This window comes from Etheostoma cragini, chromosome 4, assembly GCF_013103735.1.
Source record: "Etheostoma cragini isolate CJK2018 chromosome 4, CSU_Ecrag_1.0, whole genome shotgun sequence".
Taxonomy (NCBI): domain Eukaryota; kingdom Metazoa; phylum Chordata; class Actinopteri; order Perciformes; family Percidae; genus Etheostoma; species Etheostoma cragini.
The window spans coordinates 6,345,700-6,369,307 of record NC_048410.1 but is presented as its reverse complement, the minus strand read 5'-3'; the positions used below and the strand labels follow the sequence as shown (position 1 = coordinate 6,369,307).

At 39.3% G+C, this 23,608-nt stretch overlaps 1 long non-coding RNA gene across 1 annotated transcript; it reads right to left on the bottom strand.

Moving 5' to 3' along the window:
- Positions 1–849: 849 nt before the first annotated feature.
- LOC117942772 lies at positions 850–9,236 on the bottom strand. The gene is made up of 3 exons (XR_004656217.1): positions 9,226–9,236; positions 3,626–3,630; positions 850–949 (listed from the first exon to the last, which is right to left on the bottom strand). It is a non-coding gene; the product is annotated as an uncharacterized LOC117942772 (long non-coding RNA).
- Between the last annotated feature and the right edge of the window lie 14,372 nt (positions 9,237–23,608).

The following is a 23,608-nucleotide window of genomic DNA, read 5'->3' as shown; positions in this document are numbered from 1 at the left end:
ACTAAGCAGGTGATACAACTGATGTTTTTGTATTGTATTCTTTTCTCCTTCTCATCCTGTAACGGTTGCTGGTAACTTCAATTTCCTTACGGGTGTCATCCCAAAAGAGATTAATAAATATAAGTCTAAGTCTAAGTCTATGAAATAGCAAGGTGACCAGTAAAACTGCAGCAGACGACCACCGTTGGCTAATTTAAAAAAGAAAAAGTACTTTAAATGCTTCTTCAGGTTGGAGGTGGAGTAATTTGGATGCCGAAAAGAGTTCGGTTTCTGGCAAGCAGATGTTGCACCGCACAATTTTATTTAATTCTCCCTTTTCTTTCTTTACTGTGAAATGTTGTTTGAATTTCCAAGACACTGTTGTAAATGATGATGCAAATAGCAAATTTTTTCATTTTCATATTGGAGCTTCCGGTAAAATGCAAGGAGTTGCCTTCATTTATTTAAAGAGTAAATAAACTTGTGAAACAGAGAAGTATCGTCATGTAATCCATTCATTTCAACAATGTAACTGTCTTCTATATACCAACTATTTAAATTGTAACTGTAACAGAATACAGTTGCTCACAATTTCTATTCTGAACACGTACCACCGGTACATTTATTCCCTCACTCCCCAACACTGTTAATGTGTAAGTAAAAAATAAGATGTGTTTTTATTTTTTATTTTTGGTTTAACTGGTTCGCCCTTTAAATTCATTTACTGACTCTGTACCACTTACATGGTACTTGAGAACATTTAAGGCAAAATACACTACTGTTCAAAGGTTTGGAATCGGCTGCCACAAAAGCTTGATTGGCTATGTTCAGATGGCTGAGAAAGGACTACTTCTTTTTTTTTGAATTCAATTGTAGCTTGTAGAAAGTCCTTTTTACAATACAGGCTATTTTGTGTGAAGGGTCTGTTTTGTACATGGAGAACAAAACGCTTCACAATGGTTCAGCCAGACTGGGTTGAATAGGTAAAAAGAGACAAAGATCCCTCTGAGCAACAGTTCACTAAGATTAGAGAAAAAAATCAGCCTTGATCAAATAAATGGGAAGCTTAGCTCAACCTTTCTCCCATATGCGATTAAAGCGCATTTTCACAAAATGCTGTTCAAGTTTCATAAAATTGCTTTTCAGTATATTTCTGTAAAGGTACAATAGTTTTCTTCATTTCATACAAGATGGACTTGGAAAATGGTTTAATTTCAATTTTATAGTGCCATGAGCATGAATTAAGATTGCTAAATATATTAAAGTAGCTTCCTCATTATGATTTTATAGCAACAGTTTGATCAGAGTAAATGGTGTTGGCTTGTACAACACAGTGATGCCTTTTGAGTGATATACTGGAAGGTTTACAGGGGCCGGGTCAATACAAACAATTTAGCTCGATAAAAAGCCTTGTGACCATTAAGCCAGGGTATTTGCTACACAGTAAACATTACAGCCTCTGCTGTGCCAGCTCAAACTAATTCACTCATTTGTGAGATTTTGTTTATGGTTAACACACGTACTGTATATTAACTTGCACACAAACATTCAGGTTTCACTTGTGTTTTCATCGATGTAGACGTTAAGAAAATATGTTCCTAATTCCCCTGGGTATTTGGGGGCCAGTCTTGGATTGGTTGAAAGAGTGGGTGAAAGTGATTGGCTGAAAGCTCTGCTGAAGTTTGTATTCTGAATCCAGTCTCACTGTGGTTCGGTGCTGTACTGCACAGTGGCGGCCACGGGACTCAGCCTCCAAGGTAAAAACATCCGGAAGAACCATCTGACAGCCCCTCCCCCTCTACCCTCATCTATCAGAGGTTTGACGCAGGTCGGAGAGATTGATCTCTCTTTCACGTGGGCCTAACACACGCCAAGCTCTGGCGACGCTTGTTTAACAAACGCCATCCTCTCTGCCAATAAAAAGCACATTTTTCCCCCCTAAGACATCTCACAGGGCAGCGCTCGGCGTATATATTAGCCATAACTTTTTTTTTAAAGCAGCATTTATAGACCCCACAGTGGGGATATATGACAGACTATGTTGAATTAATTATTCCAAAACAATTTGATGTATCTGATTATTAATTCTGGGACACGAGCTGGCTTAGAGCAGACTGCTTGTAAAGGTTGGATTTATCATGTTGACATTTTGCTACAGCCAATGTTGCTCTCTCTCTCTCTCTCTCTCTCTCTCTCTCTCTCTCTCTCTCTCTCCCTCGCTCCATCCCTCTCTCCCATTTGTTCAAAGCTCTGCCCTACAGTTTTTTTTCTGCTGCACAAAGTGGCAGAACACAAATATGCCCTTTTCATCTGTCTTTTGCTTCTTTCTCAATAAGAATGCTACGGATGTTTTAGTAAGAGATTAAAGCAAGCACACAGACATATTGTTCGCAGACATCGCCTGTTGACAAGCGTTCTCTCTACTGGTGTGCCATGCATGGCGAAGCAAACCAAGGAAAGGTCAGGCCCATCAACATCCATCTCCCCCTCTAACAGCAGAGACATCTGCCTAATCCAGCTGGACGAACAAAGTCGTGAGAAAGGGAGAACTCCAGTAGATGCATCAATCTGAAAGCATTAGAGAGGTTAAGCCCCTCAGTTTGTTCAGCAAGCACTCAACAGTAGCTATGCACTCCCAGCTAAAATGCATACAACTGAACAAAGGAAATTGTTATCATTTAGGTTGCATTATTGCTATTTTTAGAGGGTTACACTGACTGTTTGCAAGCTTTGTTGTGGTGACCTTATGGGAGTGTGGCAAACTGACCTGCTGAACCATCGAAAGTAAAGAGCTGATCTCACCAATCTTGTTGGAAAGTCACAGAGCTCAAATTAAAGTGTGGATGTCCCGAGCCTGTTTCTGTTGGGTTGCTTGTGATTGCTATCAAGTCTTTTAAAACTGCTAACCGAATTAACCAAGTTTAATCTCCGTTCATATCACAGCTGCATGGCTCACTAAAACTAAAGTAACATTTTCATTCATTCATTACAATTAAAGTACGTTTAAATAGTGCCCTGTAATGTTTTATGAAAAATATATATTTGCAGAGTAATGTCATTGTGGATCTGCTGTTTCAAGAAGCTTTGGAGAGGAGTCAGACAGCCTTCATCAACTCCAGAGTAAACAAAATGTAGTAGAAGTACAGGTGCAGTATTTGAACCAAAAACACCTGGGAGTATGGCTCACCTGCAAAAGTCACAGAAAGGGAGACTACATGTGACAAAAACAAATACAATGAGGCGCAAAAATGACCCCAAAGAGATGCAAAAAAACTACAAATGACACAGCTGCATCTTTTTCAATCTAGGTGTCTGGGCTCTTAAGTAGGAGGGGTGGGGGACTTTTTACATGCCTGTGCCTAGAGGCCCGTTTTCTTATAATCCGTCCATGGCAAGGCCAGGGTGTTACATAGACACATTCCAACATGACAAGTGACCTTGAAAGTGAATTTCAGCCTTTCCTAGGATGTCATTAAAGCAAGCCAAATCACACACAATAGTCATTTCCCCAAGCTCTGAGTTTCATTACACTTTGGTTTCCTCAGTTCTATTTTGGCAGGCTCTCTATGTGCCCTTGATGTGATGAGAAATGTGAATTTCTACACAGGACATACAGCATACAGCACTGTGCTTCCCTCTCAGACACATTGCCTCATAGTCATGGTTTACATCCCACCTGAAACATATGTCTCTGTCCTATCTGCAGCTTGTTTTTCACATACTCCCTTGGACGTGAGCACACTAAAAGCACTATCATTACTCCATCAAGCTCTTAAAGCGGTGTATCTGACCCATTAGAGTGGGCTGGTGGGAGTAAGGGCTGTGAAATAACGATCACTAAGAATTCTATAAAAAGAAAACTGTTGCCAGCATTTGTTAGTCACAGCGGAGGAGCGATTAAGGCAGACTGATTGAAAGTGTCCCGTGTGAGTGGACATGTCAGACTGCGAGAAAGTTTTGCGATCGACGTAATGGGCCAAATATCTGCTCCGCTTGGCTCCTCTCTCTCTCCTCCACTCCGCAACGCTTTGCTCAATTAATCCAGAGCTTCTAAATGACCCTCGAAGGTGACTTGCTAGATAAGTGCAATTACACTGGAAACAAGGGTGCTGCCAATTAGTCCTCAAGTCTCCCTCCATCTTTGCGGCGGAGGCTGAGCACGTCCCACCGGGTCGGCCTGTTTGTGACTTCATTAGCAGGCTACTAAAAGGGGAAAATGAATGACTGGCCTAGATCACACTTCTGTGGTTTGCGGGGACCAACACCGCATTGCATGTGTTTGTCCTTAGATGTTCAGGAATGACAGAAGAGGTACGAGAAAGTGGGCACAGGCAAAACCTTGGAAACATTTCAACATCTCAAACTGTCCACATAGATTAGTGATAGTTCTGCAAGGTGGCAGCAGTTTAAATACTTTTGTTATTCAATGTAGAAAGACTCAAGGGAAGCCAAACTGATGTTTCATGATGATGATGATGATGATGATGATGATGATGATAATGCATCCAGTGACGGCAGTGAGGAGGTCTCACTCATCCTCATTCTTCCTCTCTCTCTCTTTCACTCTCTCTCTAATGCCTCTTTGCTTGTCTCTAATTGCTCCCCCATTGTTCCTTCCTGAGCAAATTGTTAATGAGAATTTCCTGCTATGTAGACGTCAGGGGCAGAGTCACTTGTTGTCTGCCAGCACAGATTCTGTGAGTAATGGGTGTGACTAATGCTGCTTGGCAGCTTCCACTCTCGTCCCTCCCTGCCATCTGTCCCCTGCCACCCCTCTGGGTGCACTGGGGTGCTCTCAGCAGGTCTCAGTAATCATACACACACAAATACACTCACACACACACGCACACAACCAATTCTAGACATTTGACAACATCCAATGATTGTAGAAATGATGTTATCCAAATCTGCGAGTTCTTCCACACACTACACTCTGCGTCATGTGAGTTACCTCCACAAGTACATGATTTTTGTTTAAATGTGTTGCATTCACCAAGACTTATTTGGACTGTGGATTGATGCTTAAGGATCACAGTGGGCTATATACATTTAAAATACATCAAAGCAGAACAAACCACTCACTCTTCTTTAGAATAACAGATCAAGAACTAATCACAACTAAGAATTCTACTTTCTGTCTTGGAGAAAGCACCAACACAATTTAAAGAAAATATGTGTTTTGCCATTCCTGGTTAAGAGTGAAGAAACACACCATCCATGTAGTGATGCAATTGCAAATACGATGTGTGAGTGAGTGTGGGGGATACATTGATCCAGGATGTCAGTGCTGGCTTAAGATAGGGAGAAGCAGCAGGAATCTCATTACAAGTGCCCCTGGAACCTACCCCTGAATCACTCTGAGTGACTTTAAATTGGTGTCCAATGAAGTAGGAATTGATACTTGGACCTGTTCTGGTTCTCTGAGGCAGTTTTCACTGTAATCTTTGGAAGCTGCAGCTCTGATGGACTTGTTGCATCTGAGGTCATTTTATGACTGGAAAGCAATTCTTCTGCAGAGTTATACACTTGCCTCTGACTTTAGAGGTTTAAACCTTGCCTAATAATTACTTAAACGCTATTTTCAATGTTTATGTAGCACATTACAGGAAAATCTAAGACCAAACTATTTCTGACTTGCTCTGAATGTAAGCGTTCATTTTAACTGAATAAAATACACACTCATATGATCGGCATGTAAAACAATATGAGTTGAAGGTTGAGGGCTTGGCACTGCAGTCTTGGCACTTAAGTATAGTTTGCACAGCTCCTGGTATAGTGGGAGTGTTTTTCACTCTCTGAATAGCCAGAGGCATAGTCACTCTCATTCTGCCTGCCAGTCATTAAATGAAAGCAGCTTTGGCAGGGAGACTGTCGCCCCCAAAAATATAATAGTCAGTTATTCCTTCTCAGCTGTTCTGTGCTCGTTTTTAGCTAGAATAGTTCCCCCTTTATGTTGTGCAAATATGAGTCTTTCCAAGCCTGATGACATATTAGACTGAATTTAATCTAAGAGATTAATTATACATGATTGTTGGTGCAGGTGTGATGGTAACCTCAACTGTAGTAGGCTAGTATTGTACATTACTCTTTGTAAATTTACAGAATGAAAAGTGGTTAATCATTTAAATCAGCACCTAACCACCAGAATGCCAGTCAATTTCAACAAACAAGATTATCGCTGTTGGGTTTCAATAAAGTATTTCTATCAGGTAGAGCCTTTGCTCAACAAACTCACATCCCATGATCCCCATCTTGCTAACAGATGAAAAAAACTAACAACATCCCCTAAAATACAAAGAAAGAAACATCACCCAAACAGGGGATTGTGTGATGTGTATTAACCTCTAATCTTAAAACATTTCCTTCATTCTTATTGCTCTAATGCTCACACAGTGAAATACAGTATGTAGACCGCGTTAATGCTCCACCTTATGAGAAATACACAGACCCTGTCATGCATCAAGAAATGGATTTGCTATGGATATTTTCAGGGTCACTCTGTTGGTCCATAATCTCATTTGGAGTGAATGAAATAAACATATCCGTAGGATTTGGACACAGTTAATTCTGAAGGGTGCAAATTGATTTTCTGTAGCACTGGGTATGTAGAGAAGTTGTGCAGCATGAAGACACTCCAGTGATGAAAACCTCTATCTGTGGTTTTTCTTTATCGGACAGCTTACTCTGTAGTGAATGGCAGGAATTCTTGCAAGAAATGGATGAATGCTCTACTTTTGCAATGACTTTATGTTGAAAGAGGTACAAAGTTGGAAATTTATCATTACGTTTTGAAGTAATGACACAGCATTTATTTTACTGCTGATCTTGGCTCCAGCCTTGCATTAATGCAGTACAATGTCAGGGAAAGAATATCCTGTTCTTTCTTTCTGTAAAGGACATTGGGTTTTTTTAAAGTTACTTTTAAGAATATCCTGTACCTTTACAGCCGCTGAAGGCAACAAATCAATGTGACCAAATCAAATATTCTGTTGCTTAAAAAAAGGCGCCTGATTTGAAGCAAATCCAGTTGAATGACTGATTTGTAGTATTGAAATCTGCTATGTGAGATGTTTTCAAAGAGACGGCTCTCATGTTCAGCCTCAACAACCTGCAGGTGTTGGGATCAAACCACCAACCTTCCGATGAGCAGGCAACAGCTCTACCCCCGAGCCACAGCCACACTGAGAGGTAAGGTACAGTTTCTTTGTTTTTCTTTTATTGTAAAATTCAATGCATCTATCTTTACATCTATCTATCTATCTATCTATCCCATGTGTGTAAATTTATGCTACCAAACAGATCTCTACTAACCTTCTCCCAATCCTCTTTTCCTTTGTTTTTTTTAGCTCCACCATATCTTCATAAAATCATCTATGAATAGTTTTATGTACACATTAAGCTGTCAATGTCTAGCAATTGTGAAGCTGAAAAAACACAAACGACGAGTTTATGACTTAATAATCTCTCTGCGTACACAATCCTGCAGAGAAGAGCCTGGTCTGGTTCCTAAATTGCTGCAATCAATAGTAATTCAGCAGAAGCCAGAGGGAAGAGAGTTAATTATCTTGAGGTTCTCTGGTATAATAGAACAGATGTGTTTTGAAATTGGTCACCTCACCAATGCAATGCCAGTGGTAATATCCTCCCTCACCGGTATGGTCTGCAATGCAGAAACCAACAGAGAGAGGAGAGAAGGGAGACAGAATTACTGTACCGTCTTCATGAAATACAATTCAGTTACAGCACACAACAGCCCACCACAGAGATTGCTGAAATGGCAATTAACATTTGACCTCTCTGAAACACTAGCAAATGCTGCCTTAGACTAGCTAGCTCAAAACTTTTAACTTTACAGGACCCTGATTTGCAGCAGTTTGAGCCTGTTTTGAATTGAATCAGCTCAGCCCTGTCATACATCATTCATACCCTGTGTGTGCTTTGGTGGATACCCTGTGGTCTCAGCACCACCACAGTTCTCATCTGTGGAGGGCCCTCCAGCCACAGGCTGCTGCTGGTGATAAGAAGATGGCAGGGCCAGACCTGACGAGTGGCATCTTCCTATGGCCATCACTTCTCCCATTTCATTTCCCTGCTTTAAAGAGAAACATCAGGATGTGCTAGCCTCAGGGTGCTACCTCAACTCCATGATTTACTCTCTTCTCAGGCCAGTTTCTCTGCATCCCTCCCTCCTCTTTTTTCTTTGTGAGTCAACATTAAACATAGTGCCTCCCGGGGCTGTAGTACACTTTTCTGTCTCGGACTTGTCTTGAACTCATTGGTATTTGGACTTGGACTTGTCTTGAACTCAGCCATTGGACTCAACAAATATTGTAGTTGGTCTTGACCGAGTTCAGCACTATGGGCTTTTGTTCTAAAGTAACATCCTCCTTTAAAACAAAACTGTTGATGAAGCGCGCTTGTTCAGAAAACAGGTGTTAGTTTAATTCAAAATCCATCTAGAACAGGAATTAAGATTAGTCGCCTTTTATACACCTGGTTGCATCATATACCTCAATGATCAGGTATCAATCATTTTTACATTGGCAACAGACATAATGTCAGTGAGCACGTTGTACTATGAACTCTTCAGGACAAGTAATAAGTTCAAGAATGACAACATTTGCATTTAATATTTTAAGTTCATTATGTGGCTTAATTTGATACTATGGTGTGTTACTCTGCACTTGCTTTTTGATCAATACAAATAATAAAGGAAAATTATAATCTTAATTGACGATATACTGTCTGTCACATTTGAGTAATGGCACAATGATGAAAACAAGGCAGTCATGCAGTAGCAAGAGACAATCAGAGCACCATACCTATCTATTCTCATTCCGAATTTCCGAAAAAAGGTGGATTTGCTTTGGATTCTTCCACAGTGGAAATTTTATATTACTCTGCAGCATGTTGAATCTTAACTTCAGTACATAAAAGAAATAAAAAATGTATAGAAACATGTAGGCCTAGAAATAAATGTGTAAAAAGAACTATATACATATAAGAAATGTAATGAAATGTGAGATGAACACACACATATCCGAACAATCCCCTCCAGGATTACACCAGGAATTAATTCTATCATGCTGAAAGAGAAGATTACTTTTAACCATTTACTGCAGTTACTGTCAGTGCTTCGCATTCAAGTTCAAGTCACTTTATTTGCACCCAGAGGTAGATTTTGTTTGCAGTAGAGTCCTCACACACACACAGTCACACACACTCAAACACACACGGGAGAAAAACAAAAAGGCACACATCACACATCATTCAACTTAAGATGGAGGAAGTTAAGAGATGGCAAAAAAATGTATTAAAAAGTTCTTACCGGTCCAAATTATACTTAAATATTGAAGTAAACTAAAGACTAATAGTAAAAAAAAGTAAAACAAAATGAATCAGTAAAAATGTCTTTAGGTTGTGAAAACATACGTATATAAAAGCAACAATAAACAAACACCTGTGCCAAGTATCGCTATGACTTATTCTTATGATTTATGATTTACGTAATGGTCTCCTGGGACAAAACGGTTTTTGTGTCTCTTTTTTTCAAACTACGCCCAAACCACCTTTTCATTTATTCTTAGATCAGGTAGGCCTTGGTGAAGGCAGTTGTATTCCTCTGCAAACTAGTCAGGCTTACCAGGCTTACAGGTTTGGATTGAAACATTCCCAAAGAATGAAGAGGTGTTTCCTGGGGGAAAGTATTACAATTGTAGTTTTAGATTAGATTTTGCATTACTTCCAGCGATAGCTGTTTCCCTTCTAGCCATAACCCTTAGATGGCATTTGTCATTAGAAAGTGAAGCAGCTCTTCTCTACTCTCTGACTTCTACACCACTAGTCTAAAATGCATATTCCTCCTCATGCTTCTTCTGTGTCATCCATTTGAAGCTATTCTTGAAATTGTGCGCAACCAGTGCACAATTCAAATGCTTAATTTCTCTTTTTCATGTGCACTCATTTCAGCATATGCTCCAATTATTTAACTTCCTGTATTTACCATAGCGCATGTGTATGAGGAGTTTGTTTTGAGCTGAGATTTTCAAAGGGAGGGCATCAAACTCCCTCTCTTCCAAAATCACAAAGTCGATCTCCACTGCTGCTACTTTCACCTTCCTCAGGATCAAGTGGCATTGATAAAAGCTGTGAGAAAAGGGCTGGGGACGTGTGGGATGACAGGTCTGAGTGCTAATGTATGTTCAAATGTTTGAATGTGCAGCACTTATGGTGGAGAACATTCAAAAGTCAGTCCTCAAGGTCATCGTAGCTCTTTAGCAAACATCTTTTGTGTTTAAAAATATTTTCTGTTGGAAGTCATGAGTGTCTTATTCAGCTTTGAGCTGGTTTGCTATTTCAACTCCTGCTTTGCTCTTATCCATTTCCTTTTACTCCATGATACTCATTACTAATTTGGCCCAATTAATTGCCACTGACCATAATGACCTGTTCAACGGAGTGGGTGACATATTGTGTTAAGCATAGTAATTTCCTTATTTTGTATGTGTTTTTAATGTTTCAGCCAAAAGGGACCTTTTAACAGCAGAGCTCTCTTCATTGTTATTTTACACTTCTTCTTTTATCCGGCCCAATCTAATGCTATAGGTTAAGAAAATCTGAGCTGGAAATAGACAACAGACGTTAGCGTAATTATCAGAGGCTTTTAATGTTTTAAAAATGTTTCAGTTTCTTCCCTCTGTTAATTGCTGATGCAAAACAAAATCAAACAGAATCCACAAGATGCATTCAGGGTATCCTATATCCCCACAAAAAATTATGACCATTAGCAGCAGAAAAGAAAAAAACTCTGCTTTCGGTGAACAAACTCTCTATTTTTTTCTTTCTCTATCTCTCCTTCTCTTGGTGCCTAATAAGTGTGATCAGAGCTGAATGGCCTAACAGGCTGACCCTCATTATAAGCAAAAGTAATAAGGATAAGACATCCGTGAACCAGGCCTCATTAGGCCTGTAGCTGGAATACTTGTCGAGGGTCATCACCCCAGACATCTTACATTGCTCACAACTCTTCTGCTTGCACAATCTCTCACAGCTACTCAGAAACCATTGTTCCCTAGCCAACAGTATCTAAAGTAAATGGAAGGAATTGCTCAAGACCTCTGTGTTTAGCGTTTTCCTCTTCTCTTCACTGCTATTAATATGCAGTTTTTCTTCTGCCCTAAGTATGGGCTGCTGGACCATGCACCATTTTGAAAACGTGTGAAGCATTGCTGATGCATTGTTCACTGCAAATTCCTGAATCCATTGATTTGAACCGAGCTGTCTATGGGCGAGGACAAACAAATATCCCTGTTTATTAGACAGGTGGCAGTTCTCTGCTTCACTGTAATATATTTAATAAGCCGAAGCATCTTCTGCCCTGTCCAATCACTATCAATCACTTTTAATTCTGGCCATGTTTGCATTCTTCCTTTGTCCTATTGATCCAATGTAAATATAAACTGAAGGCCTTGTTCATGTCTTACCTGTCTCCCACATCAGAGACAAGGCAGGCCTCCAGTTACATTGATTGCACTTTTGTGCCTAAGGTTTTCATTTAGGTGAGCCAGTTTTTGTGCAACCCAAAAATGTCTTAACACCTTGTAAGTGATTGTAAACAGGAATAAAAAGGTGCAGCTAGATGTGTTGTCTAGATAAAAATTAAAGCGAATCAAGGGAAGTACATTTCCAGGATAAAACTTCATAAAACCTGGATGTCAGCTCTCTGTGTGTTGTCATTCTCAAATCCCTTCGCTACAGGAAACAACAGCAAACTTCGAGCTAGCAAGCTACACGCTAAAAATGCCAAATTTGGAAGAAAATTAGAATTGTGCAATAAGGCAGGCGTGCTTGGTTCTTTCAATGATTGTAAAGATTTACAGAGAATATGTTTACAGTATTTACTATCTAGCTGTGATGTTTTGGGACAGATTGGTGGGGATTGCTATGGACAAAGTACACACAGCAATACACTGGTAAGAGCAAATTATGTAAAACTATGTATCCAGCTAATTTAAATAGCATACATTACTTTATTGTGTGAACAGTTGAATTCATTTAATATTGCATGTGCAGTTTTCTTTTGAGGGGTGTAAATGTCCCAACAAAAAGTCCAAATGATCAGTTTGCAGCGCTACTGTCGCTGCGAAATGCAAACAACCCAGAGCAGCGCATTTTTGTCTCCCATCCTACAATGTAAGTGTAAAAAAGCCAGACTTTACTTCACAACACAGTAAAGGCCAAAATACACTGCTGCCAAACAGCATGCGTCAATACACCCAACCTTAATTGTGTGTGAGTGTGTGTGGGTGTGTGTGTGTATGTGTGTGACAGTGTGTGAGTGTTTGTGTGTAACGTCCGCAACTGTTCTTTGAAAACAACAATGGTGGACATTATAGACATATGGTTAATTCAATCACTTGGCCTTTCCAAACTTCTCAGATGCATCTGGCACTTTAGGCATGCAATGATTTTGCAATGATTTTGCCTCCTTCAGTGACCAAATTCAGAAAATTAGACATGCAGTCAGTGTCTCCAACCAATCAAAAATGTACTTAAATGATTAATCAATTATCAAAATATTTCCTACATAGCAATAATAAACAATAGTTTTGCTGAGCAAGGAATGTAATAAAAACTGAGGTCATGAAGACAAATGTCAGTCAATGTTGCATTTCATTTATTGTAATAAAAAGAAAGTTATACTTTTGTCCGAGAAGTATTATGCCTTTTGGGGCATATTTGGGGCACGTTGATTTACGTTACATTTAGGAGAGGCTTTTATCCAAAGCAACTTAGAATTGCTATATATGTCACTTTGGTTAAGTGTCTTGCTCAGGAACACATTGGTTGATGAACCCAGATCTCCAACACCATAAGCATGTGTCATATCTACTGCACCATCACCACCACTTTAGATTAAAGGTGTTCTAAGTGAAGACACATGTGTTTTAGGCTAAAACATTTGTTATCACATACAGCAAACATCTCCTCACTCGCGAGCTGTCTGTCCCCAGAACACACTGTACTGCCATGGTGCTGAATGGTGCAGGCTATAACATGCTGGTCAGCTGCATTGCAGTTACTTCAGCTATCCGCTTATAGCAAATCAAGTCAGGTTATATAGCACTGAAGATGTTGGACCGTTGCCTGGGACTACAACCTTGTAGAGCTTCCCAATTAAATGTTTCCATGTGAATTAATACAATAATAAAATGATTAATGTGAAAGTGTATAAAGGGGCAAATTTTACCATTTCAACCTCATGGTGTGTACAAGTGATTGACAGTATACAGCATTCTTTGGCTACTGGGACAGAGCCATTCAGCTCATGTAAATTCTGCTTTAGTGCTCAAGTTGGTAAGATGTGTGCTTTGTGTGCATGCTAAATAATCAACCAAGTGGATCTCAGCTCACTCCCAGAGGACCAAAGCCAATCTTGATGTGGCAGAAGTCAATGCAGGTGCTCAGTGTTGACACACACTGTCCACTCAACAGCATTCTTCCAATAATCCCAACATGTTTCACTATGCTTGTCTTCCTTGATTTCCTAACATAACATGCCTAACCCTAACCCTCATGTTGTCCTCCGGTCAAATTGACTCGTTTTCTTATACCAATGTTCTATTTATTAAGAAATTGAAGTGGTTTTGAAATAGTATTGAGTAAAAGTTAATTACTCCAGTCTGTGACTATCCATCAACATAGATTCCTTTAATTTTAGTCTAAAATATTTCTAATTTCTGCTTTTCTAACTCAAACATTAGGTATAATTTCCTATGAATGAGGTTTATTGACCATAAATTCCCAAAATAACTGTAAAACTAAAGGTAGCAAGTTGGTGTTACGTAGTGTTGAAAACGTCAAAAAGTGACAAACATTGAAAGAAGGTGTCAAAAGTGTTGAAAAAGGGATAAAAACGTAAGCGAAAGTTAAAAGCATTGAGACAAAGTATCAAAACAAGTGTTTGTCTTCTTTTCTGACCTATAAATGTCTCTGACTCATAAATGTATTCAGACATGAGACAGCTTGTGTCTCACCCATTCAACGCTGCGCTCGTTGCTGAGTCTGCTGGACTTCTTTCAATTTGTAGTGTTAGCACATCGGTGGAACAATGTCTTTAAAAAAATATGTTTGTTTGGGTGTGAGGGAAAGTTGTTTTTCTTCAGCTTGCCACAAGAGCCAAGCTCAGTGGGAACAAAGCCTGCATTTTACCAAGGGGTTTTGCAAGCGTTTGTTACCTTTACCCCAAACTTCATAAAAAAAAAAAAACAATTTCTAACCTCAAATCTGAACAAAGCATTGGCCTCAAATACTAATTATTATTATATTTTCAGGTTTTTATACAATGATACTACTACTTTATGTTTCATACACTGAAGCAGAAATGGCTATCACTTTTCACAATTTCTTCTCAATTCTTATACTAATTACTTTCTCCAGTAAATGTGTTTTTTACCCAGAAACTAAGGACTTCTAGTAGTTTAACTCAGAAACTAGACATTTCTCAGCACATTCAGGCCTGCAATTAGAAACGTTCTAAAAACAGTGCGTTCAAAAGTTGTGTTTTGGGCAGAGATGGCAAAAGTGCTCACTACCCATACTCAAGTAGAAGTACAGATACTTGTGTCAAAAAATACTCTGGTAAAAGTGTTTTTTTTATGTAACATAAAATCTAAATGCCGTAAGTGTACAGTATCTAACTCTTGTTTATTCAAGACACCTCCCTCAAATTTGCTGCCACAAAATGGTTACTTGGGTATATACACTTGACAGATTTTATGTTACTGTCAGCAGCATGGTCGCAGGTGTCCCTCCTCTCTCTAATAGCCTCCCTACCATCAGCAAAGCTGCTGTCCCACAAAATCACTCTTGTACCTGCCATTGTTTTCTTGATTGCTTCCTGTACCTCTGAGTTTGGCCTTAAGGATAACATTGATTAGGAAAAGACCACGTTCGATTTATTATTAGGTTTTCTTCCTCAACCATGCGCAGTACAGAGAGCTGTTTGCTGAACCACTGGAGACAATTAATGTCCAAACAGATGTGCAATACCAATAGCTTTGTTGCTTGGTCAAGCGGCCTGAATCTAATCTAAACAACAGAAATACATTTCCTCCACCATGGCCCTATACCTGCTGACCTGCTCTTGGGCCACAAGTGAGCACACATAATCACATGTCATTGCAGTGGAATAACTCTAAATGACCTAAGAGGAGCAGCGTGTGGGTAACTGATGACATTGTCGTGGTATTGGGCTGATGGCTGTGACTAAAACTAAACTGCAAAAAATGGAACGCGAATACCGTTTTAATGAGAAGTGCCTCCATTCCATTTTATCATATGATCATGTCTTTGATGTGCCTTTCCATGTCTTTCCTCTCCTCGTTTCTTTTTTGATTTGTGTTTGCAGAGAATGGAAAGGAAGATACAAACACAGAGAAATGAAGCACCTGAGGCAAAAGTGGGACTTTACACTTGAAAGTTGAAAGCATTACTTATGCATTAGGTGTGTCTTTGAAGAACCCAAAACATGCATATTTCCCTATTCCTTCCACCCAAATAATACAGATAAAATCAATTATTCATTTGTAAATGTTTATTTCACTTCAAAAACAAGCATGACATGGGCCTTGATGTTGGAAAAACTGTTCCTGCAGTAACCCACACTCACAATGCCCTCATTGGAAGTTTGTACTTCTGTTTTGAAGTTATACAGAACTGTCCTACAGCATGAATAAACAGTGATTACCAACAAATACATAGTCGGCCCAAGTTTTTATGTTAACGTTATCAACCAACATTTTATTGTGGGCATAATGTCCCCAAAAACAGAAAAACAGGGGACATCAGTTCCTTTTTAAAAGGAAAGTGCAAGAGTTCAAATGTAGGCAAGAACCTACAGAAGCAAACAAGATGGTAATGTTTTTTTGTAGCCATGGCTGATTACAAACTCTCCATTTATCACTGTAGGGATTATCATTCATTTCAACACCAGTTATATGCAAAATGATCCATGGCACACATGATTTTCTTTGTAAATTGCATGCATTGCATAAGGGAAAACCCTGATGAAAATTCAAATATACTAGAAAAACCCAATTATGTGAAGATACTGATTTCAGCATTGAATACTTTGAATTTGTTAAACTCAAATCATCAGGTGAACTTTTGAAAGTAGCTGTGGATCAAGTGTTGGAATTGATTAAACAACATTAGTATACAATACAAGCTCTTGATTAGTTCCTGATGGTCTGCACAGATAAATGAAAATATCTGTGGTTGAAAATGGGGTCGAAAGCACTGATGCTGTTACATTTTCATTACTTTAGATGCTCTTGGCAATGCACAGTTTCCTGATTAGTGAGTTTTTTTAATTTGTGAGTTTTAGCACTCAGGGAAGGGAAGAGAGGGGAATACTGCAGTTGAAGCCCATAATTAATTGACTGCTTGATCCCTACCACACTCTATGTATCAGACACACACAGAAGATCATGGTTAGCTTTTTTTATGTTGAATTGTCTCACTTTGCCAGACCATCCTCTGAAGCGTGATGAAGGAGGGGCTTGTTTTGGTGAAACATGTGTCTGTTTAAAAGTTGTTTTAGTCATGCAACAGAAGAAATCGACCGGAGTTTAAAATCAGCAGTGGCAGTCCTGTACACATCAGCTGTCCCAGTGAGCACAGACCCTGATCATCCAGTGATCCAACTCCTCCAAAAGGGATGGAACCACAGACTGTACAAAATATGGACGTAGTCTCCCTGACGTCACTTATAGGTTTTTGAAAAGCCAAAATTAAGCTCAAAGTGGGCAACTTGTTGTGGCTTTGGCAGTCTATGGGGATTGATTCCCTTTTGGAGCAATGAAATACAGTTTTTTGGCAGTTCAGCATGGCTTCATTTTTCAGCACCAGAGGTCACTTCTTGGTTGGAACAGTAATTTCTGCAAACCCTGTTCCTTTTGAGAACTGTCCTCCTGAGAAGAATGACCCCATCAGACATTTTAGCAACTGCCCCTAAACTACATAGCACATATAACGTCCAAGTGGGAAATCCATCTACTGGCTGATAATGAGAGCAAAGGAAAAAGCAAAGCAACCAAATCATTAAGCAACAAAGTCTGTGTAGGGATAAGATCAGGGTGGGTGGACTGGTCATCAAAACATTGGACAGCATAGCTACATACACCAAGATTTGGAACAACATCTCACATCACATCAGAACACTATCATCCATCACATATTTCAAATACAAACACACAAACAACTCCTTCTTAACAGTTACACTTGCACACATTAATTGCTATTGTATTGTCCAGGCCTTATTTGTATTTGTCTAGCCCATGCTGATGTTTTGTATTAATGTGTCCTTATGTGCCAAAACTGTATTGTTGTTTTAATTGTCCGAATTTGTCTAGTCCACATCAATCCATCCAGCCATCCATCCATCCATCTTTATCCGCTTATCCGGTACCGGGTCGCGGGGGCAGCAGCTCCAGCAGGAGCCCATATCGATGTCCTGTACAAATGTTCGTCCTGAACCACGTTCAATGTTTTATGTTTCTGCAGAACAGGAACTTGCTAACAACAGTTTTTAAACTGAGTCAGACCTGTTTCTATTGTAATGTAAAGTTACTTTTTAACTTTTCTGTACAATAAATATGAATGAATGAATTAATGAATGACAGTCACTTCCAATTAGGATATAGATTAATTTGTCAATTATGCATTTTTTTCATTATGTCTGTAAAATAAATATTATAATTTAAGCTCTAAATTCATGGTTGTTTTGTTGAATCATGTATACACACAGACTTATGTATTTGTATACGCATGTGTAATGCAAGACACTGGAACAAAATATTATTACACAAACTCCACAAAAATTAGATGTATTGCAGGGCTGTTCTACTGGATTGCATTACATAATTCAGATGTACCTAATAAACTAGTAGCTCAGTGTAGGGCTGGTATGAGAAATATGAAGGCTGATTTTGGTTGGTTGAGAAGGTACAGTTTCAAAGATCTGTACATGGAGGATTCTACTTAATTGATTATATTAATAGTTAAATATTGGCGTCAGTATTGAGGTAAAACAAACCTATTCTAATATTCCAGACATCCGGTTTAGCTCTGTAATCAGCAATCCATGATTTATTCTTCTTTAAATCACAGGCAGGGTGGAAGGGGGGACAGCACCTAAACACCAGTGATGGACGTTAGCAGATAAAGTGACACAGTTGGCCATAACAAGGCCATTTTAGTCTGCAAGATCAGTTCCTTTTCCCCGTAAATGTTTCATTCCACAATTCATCTCTGACACCTAAATTGTATTTGAGCCTGATCTTCCAAGGGCTAAAACGAAGTCCCTCCTCTGCAATGTTAAATGACCTCTGGAACAATTTGATTATGATGTCTTGCTGACAGACAGATTTATCACTGGAGTGGAGCCAAGTAATGGATATTAGCGCAGCTCTGGTGACAGGAGAGAAGACAGTGGGAGCGAGGGATGAGGGATAGAGGAGTTGAAGCAGGAGAGAATGGACTCTAAAGTCTGTCTAAGTAATCCATTTACATGTGTGTCATATGATAAACAAATGACAAATGACTCTTCTTTTCGTAGCCCTAGTAAAAGTGAATTATGGTTTTAAAGTACCAGCGGCATGTTAACTTCACTCAGAGCAAATGGATCCTGGAGGAGCAGTTTTACAGCAAAACTGTAAACACTGATTACATTCATGCCCTTTTTTGAAGACAGAGTGCTAGACATCAGTCCTGGCGACTTCCTCACTGATGTTATCAATTACATTCCCACTCAGTAGGTCTAATGAACCTGGATGTGTTTTCTTTAGCTCCAGCCAGTAAGCTTGACACATTGTTAACAGTGTTGACATAACTGCAAACACAGCACAGAGGTCTTAAAGGCTCGATGAGCCACAGTTCAACACTACAGGCCAAAAGCAAAACACGCATTTTCAAAATGTCACCACTGAGGCTTAACTCTTCTATATTCACCGCTTTTTTTTGTTTTCACCAATTGTCAGTCTTGGCTGAACTCCCTAACACTAGACGCAATGGAAATTCAAGTTAGACAGACTCCGGTGACATTTGTTTGGAGACCTGCGTGATGTCTGGAGCCTTCCCGCGCTGGATACACGACCCATGTTAACTGTGCCACTGATGGAGACCTCTGTCAGGCAACAAGTGCTGACATTATTCTTCTGCCTGCACTTTTCTATCAATCACGTTTTCCGAGTGTTTCCACGGAGACAGGGGAGGACAAAGGTGAGTTGAGGAGGGGGAGTATGTAAGGACAGCTTATCTGTCAGAAAGTGCATCAGGATAGGAGAAATCATTTGAGTGGCACTGACAGACCTTTCACTTTGCCTTTCTCTAACATCGGCTGCTGTCAAACTGTTTCCTTGTCGCAAGCTTAGGAAAGTCACTGTCAGACCAATGGCATTCAAAACGGAAAGGGAAAGTGATATCAGAAAAGAAAACTGCTGTGATTATCCTCATGAGATTGACATCATCTGATTTCTTCATTTTCGTACGTACAAAGGGCAGTATAAAGAACAGCGTATTTGAGATATTCAAAGCAGAGAAAAATATGTTAATTGTGTTGTTTCTGTGCAATTTATCAAAATTGTAATTCACTTATGATTTTGGCTCCTAATGATCACAAAAACATAATAATCGAGAAAAATAATTATTTTGCCCATTACGTCTTGCAAGTAAACTCTTATTTGGTCTTCTGTTCTAAAAGGAAAGAAAAAATTATTCAAGTTGTTTTCAATCTGGATTTGTTTAACCGTTTCAATGTTATTTAAGTTCTATAATGGCATCATCTTTCCAAAAGTGAATAAGTAATCATGTAAAATATTTGTGATTACAATATTGACCAAAATAATTGTCTTTATGATTTATAACTAATCAAGCACCGCTGGTTTATGGAAAAACCCAGATGTGAGGAAAGTGTTGGTGTTTTATTTAGATGTGAATAAAATCATAGAAAACCACCAAAGAAATCTATCACAAACAATCCAAATGGCTTGATTGCTAATGTGATGTTCACACTAAATATCACAGTCATGAACAGTTCATTTTAGCCAGGTGCGCTCTTACCAAATGAAAAGTTTGTGCTGAACACTGACAGAGTATCAAGACAGATAGAGAGGGACAAGTTCATTTGAAAAGGAAATAAGCTGTTTAACAGTACTTGACCACCCAAGTTAGCTGTAAAAGTAAAATAGTAGGTAACAGGCTAGAAGTTAAATAATCTGAATTCTAAAAAAAAATTGTCCAGTTTGTTTAGTTTCTACTTTTGGCTTAATTTCGTGCACATAAAAATTTAAAGAGGTCAGCATTTTCTGATGCTTGAAACTGTGTTATTCATGTCTTTGATGGCATCAGTGATAATCGGAATAAACAGATATTCATGTGGTAATATTTTCTACAGCATGAAGATGGAGGTTGATTCACCCTGCTTTCTAAGGAAATGTGTCTAGTTGATGCACTGCATGTCATCACATTTTAATGTTAATGAAATATTAAATTTCATGTTGGAAATCGTCTTACATAGTTTTCTGTTGTTACCTTAATAAATCATTGTCATTAATCTGCTGTTGAGGAAGACATCATTTGAGTTATCGTCTCCAGAGATGATGGTAATGAGTCTCACTGAAAAAATGTTTGCTGTCATCAAAACATGCACCCATTAGGAGCAAACGCAAACCCACACACACACACAATTGATGGATTTTCATCTTCAAACAACATTCATATCGTCAGTGTATATTGACCATGTATTTTAGCAGCTTATTTACTCCTCCAACCACTGCTGCTGCTCTAGAGCCATCACTCAAACATAAAAAACAGCTTCTTATGCACACACATCTCAGCAAAATTAATGACTTGCTATGATGCAAGTGTTTTGCCTCTTTTGCAAAGACTTTTCACACATTTCTTGCATTGACAGTTTTGTGGGCTTTCAGATAAATTTGATTAAATGACTTACTTAACCACTGAAGTGAAATTTACAGTTAAAATACTTCAGTCATCGTTACTAACTGCATGATTGTTTAATGGCTCTAGTGACATTTCTGAATTTTACCATGTGCCATTACGTGAGCCTTTAATGGCTTTAATCATCAGGTAGTCTCACAGTGACAGACCTTCCTCCACAGCCCTGTGGAAAGGGGTTATGCTTGTCCACACAGAATTCCGGGATGGGAGAAAAACTTGCTCTAGTTTATTGGCATGTTGCCAACCAATGCCACTGAAAAATACCCTCAGGAAAGAACTTGTCTTGGTGGAACATGTGTACATTCAAAGGTTGTTTAGTCATGCAACAGAAAACTCAGATTGGACAGATAGTCTAGCTAGGTGTCTGGATTTACCCTGCAGAGATCTGAGGAGAAGTTAACCATAGTCTTCATTAATTGACTATTAATTGAGTCAAGGTCAAACTATTAATTGAGATTAAAATTCCAACACAGAGAAAGCGGAAGGTAACGAACATACGGCTGTGAAGAGTGACAATGCGCAAAAATTCCGGCAGCAACAGAACAATCCCGGATGTGGAATGTTGTGGACATAGACTAATCATGAGGAAACACATTATCAGAGACCACACACTCACAAAATGCTGACTACATTCTATTACAAAGATGTCTACAATTACTTGATAAACAGACCAGTTAATCACCTCGCAAACTAAACGAATTACACTCTGAAGTCTACATTCCAGCAATCAAAATGCCCCTTGAAGGTCACAACTTAAAACCACCATTAAAAGTAAAAAAAAAAAGAAAAGATAAAAAAATCCTGTTGATATTTCTCTTATTGTTTCTTGCTTGTATTCCCTTAGTGTTTTTCCTTCTAAGAGCCAACAGAGAGACTGCTGACAAGGCAGCTGGCCCAGATTTGGCTTCATGCAGCAGTATGATCAATAGATTGCAGTTCATGAGGACCAGTGGACGGCGGTGTGAAACTGCACCCTTTTCACCCTCCCAGAATTGCCCGTCTTGGGAAAATCAGTCAATTAAGTTCAAAAGAAAATGTACAGGAGATTGATTAAGCAGGCAGAAGTGGGCCTTTCAGCACTATCATAGGTCACACCAGCATGCTCCAAGCGCGGAAGTCAATGCGGCAGAGGCAGGATAGTTGTTGGAGTAGCCTACTGTATATCCTTGACTTCCAGGATTGCTCTGCTGCCAACGGAAAATCTGCTGGATTTCACTGATTTAGGCTGGATATCCGTTGCCTTGGGCTTCCTTTGAGTTGGCATTTTAAACTCCTACTGTGGCTATGGTTAACCTTTTCTCAGATCTCTGCAAGGTAAATCCAGGCAGCTAGCTAGACTATCTGTCCAAGTTCTGTTGTATGACTAAAATAACATTTAAACGTACAAATATTCTTCCAAGCCTATTTTGCAGCGGCACTGCAGCTTTTCTCAGTGCTAATCCCGGCCCAAGACGATTGTGATTGGTTTAAAGAAATGCCAATAAACCAGAGCATGTTTTCCTCCCAGCCCCGAATGCTATATGGAGTAGCCATTTGGAGGAGGATCTGCCAAAGCGAGACTATTCTTGAAGTACCAACAGCATGCTCCAAACAAAACATGTAGTGTGTTGAAAAATGTGATTGAACTGCTCTTGAAAGAGCTATGAGCAAATTCCAGCATGCTGACTGTGACTCAGACAGAGGAGCTTGTGAGCTGATCAATGACCTGCTGGTTCTTTTGGACAAATTGCACTTAATGTATTCTGCTTCCTGCTCTGTTGTGATATTGCCATACACTTACCTTATGTTTTTTTACTCTCACAAACCGAACACAGAATTTAGGAATATGGAATAATTTGGGACTCAGCTCATCTGTCTAATGAATTGGTTAAAGGTTATTATATGAGGGTCCCGGGCTCACACACCATAACCTCTAGCCATATGTGTTTTCATTCTCAGTTGAGCTTAATAGGCAACTACAGTGAGCTGGGGCAATTATTTATGGTTCTGGGGGCATCACACAATGTAGGACTGTGGCTTTAGAGTACTCGTAAGTGTAATGTGTTTCTGAAACAATATGTTGCCAGCATCAGAAAACAACACAAAGTCTTAACTAAAAATAGTCACACTTTACATGCAAGCCCTGCTCCTTATTGCATTTTATCCTTAACTATTGCACTACTGCTTACTCAGTCCAAACAAAATGCTGCATTTGAGGTGATGCAAAAACATGAAAATTAGTAATGAGCTGGCAAATTAAAGTTTGGTTTGATTCTGTCCAGGCGGAGGAACAAGATGCTGCCAGCCTGCAGTGGCTCCAGTGGTCAGACACAAGCTGCCTGGGCACTGCCTATGTCTTGTCCGACTTGAGCCAACGCTCTGCCTCTCCGAGTGTGAACTTCATCCACTGCTTAGGCAGAGGGCAAATTGGGAGTAGTTTCTTGATCTAATTGAGACACTGTATCATTAACAGGCTGCCCCTTTGGCAGTAACCTCGTGATTAATGTGCCTGAGACAAACAGAGGCGTGTGCCAGGGATATCAGACGGTAACAGTAGCAGCTGCAAAGCAAGATGATACAAGAAGTTGTAAATGTTGTAAACATGAACAGTTCATTATGCGTGTGTTGT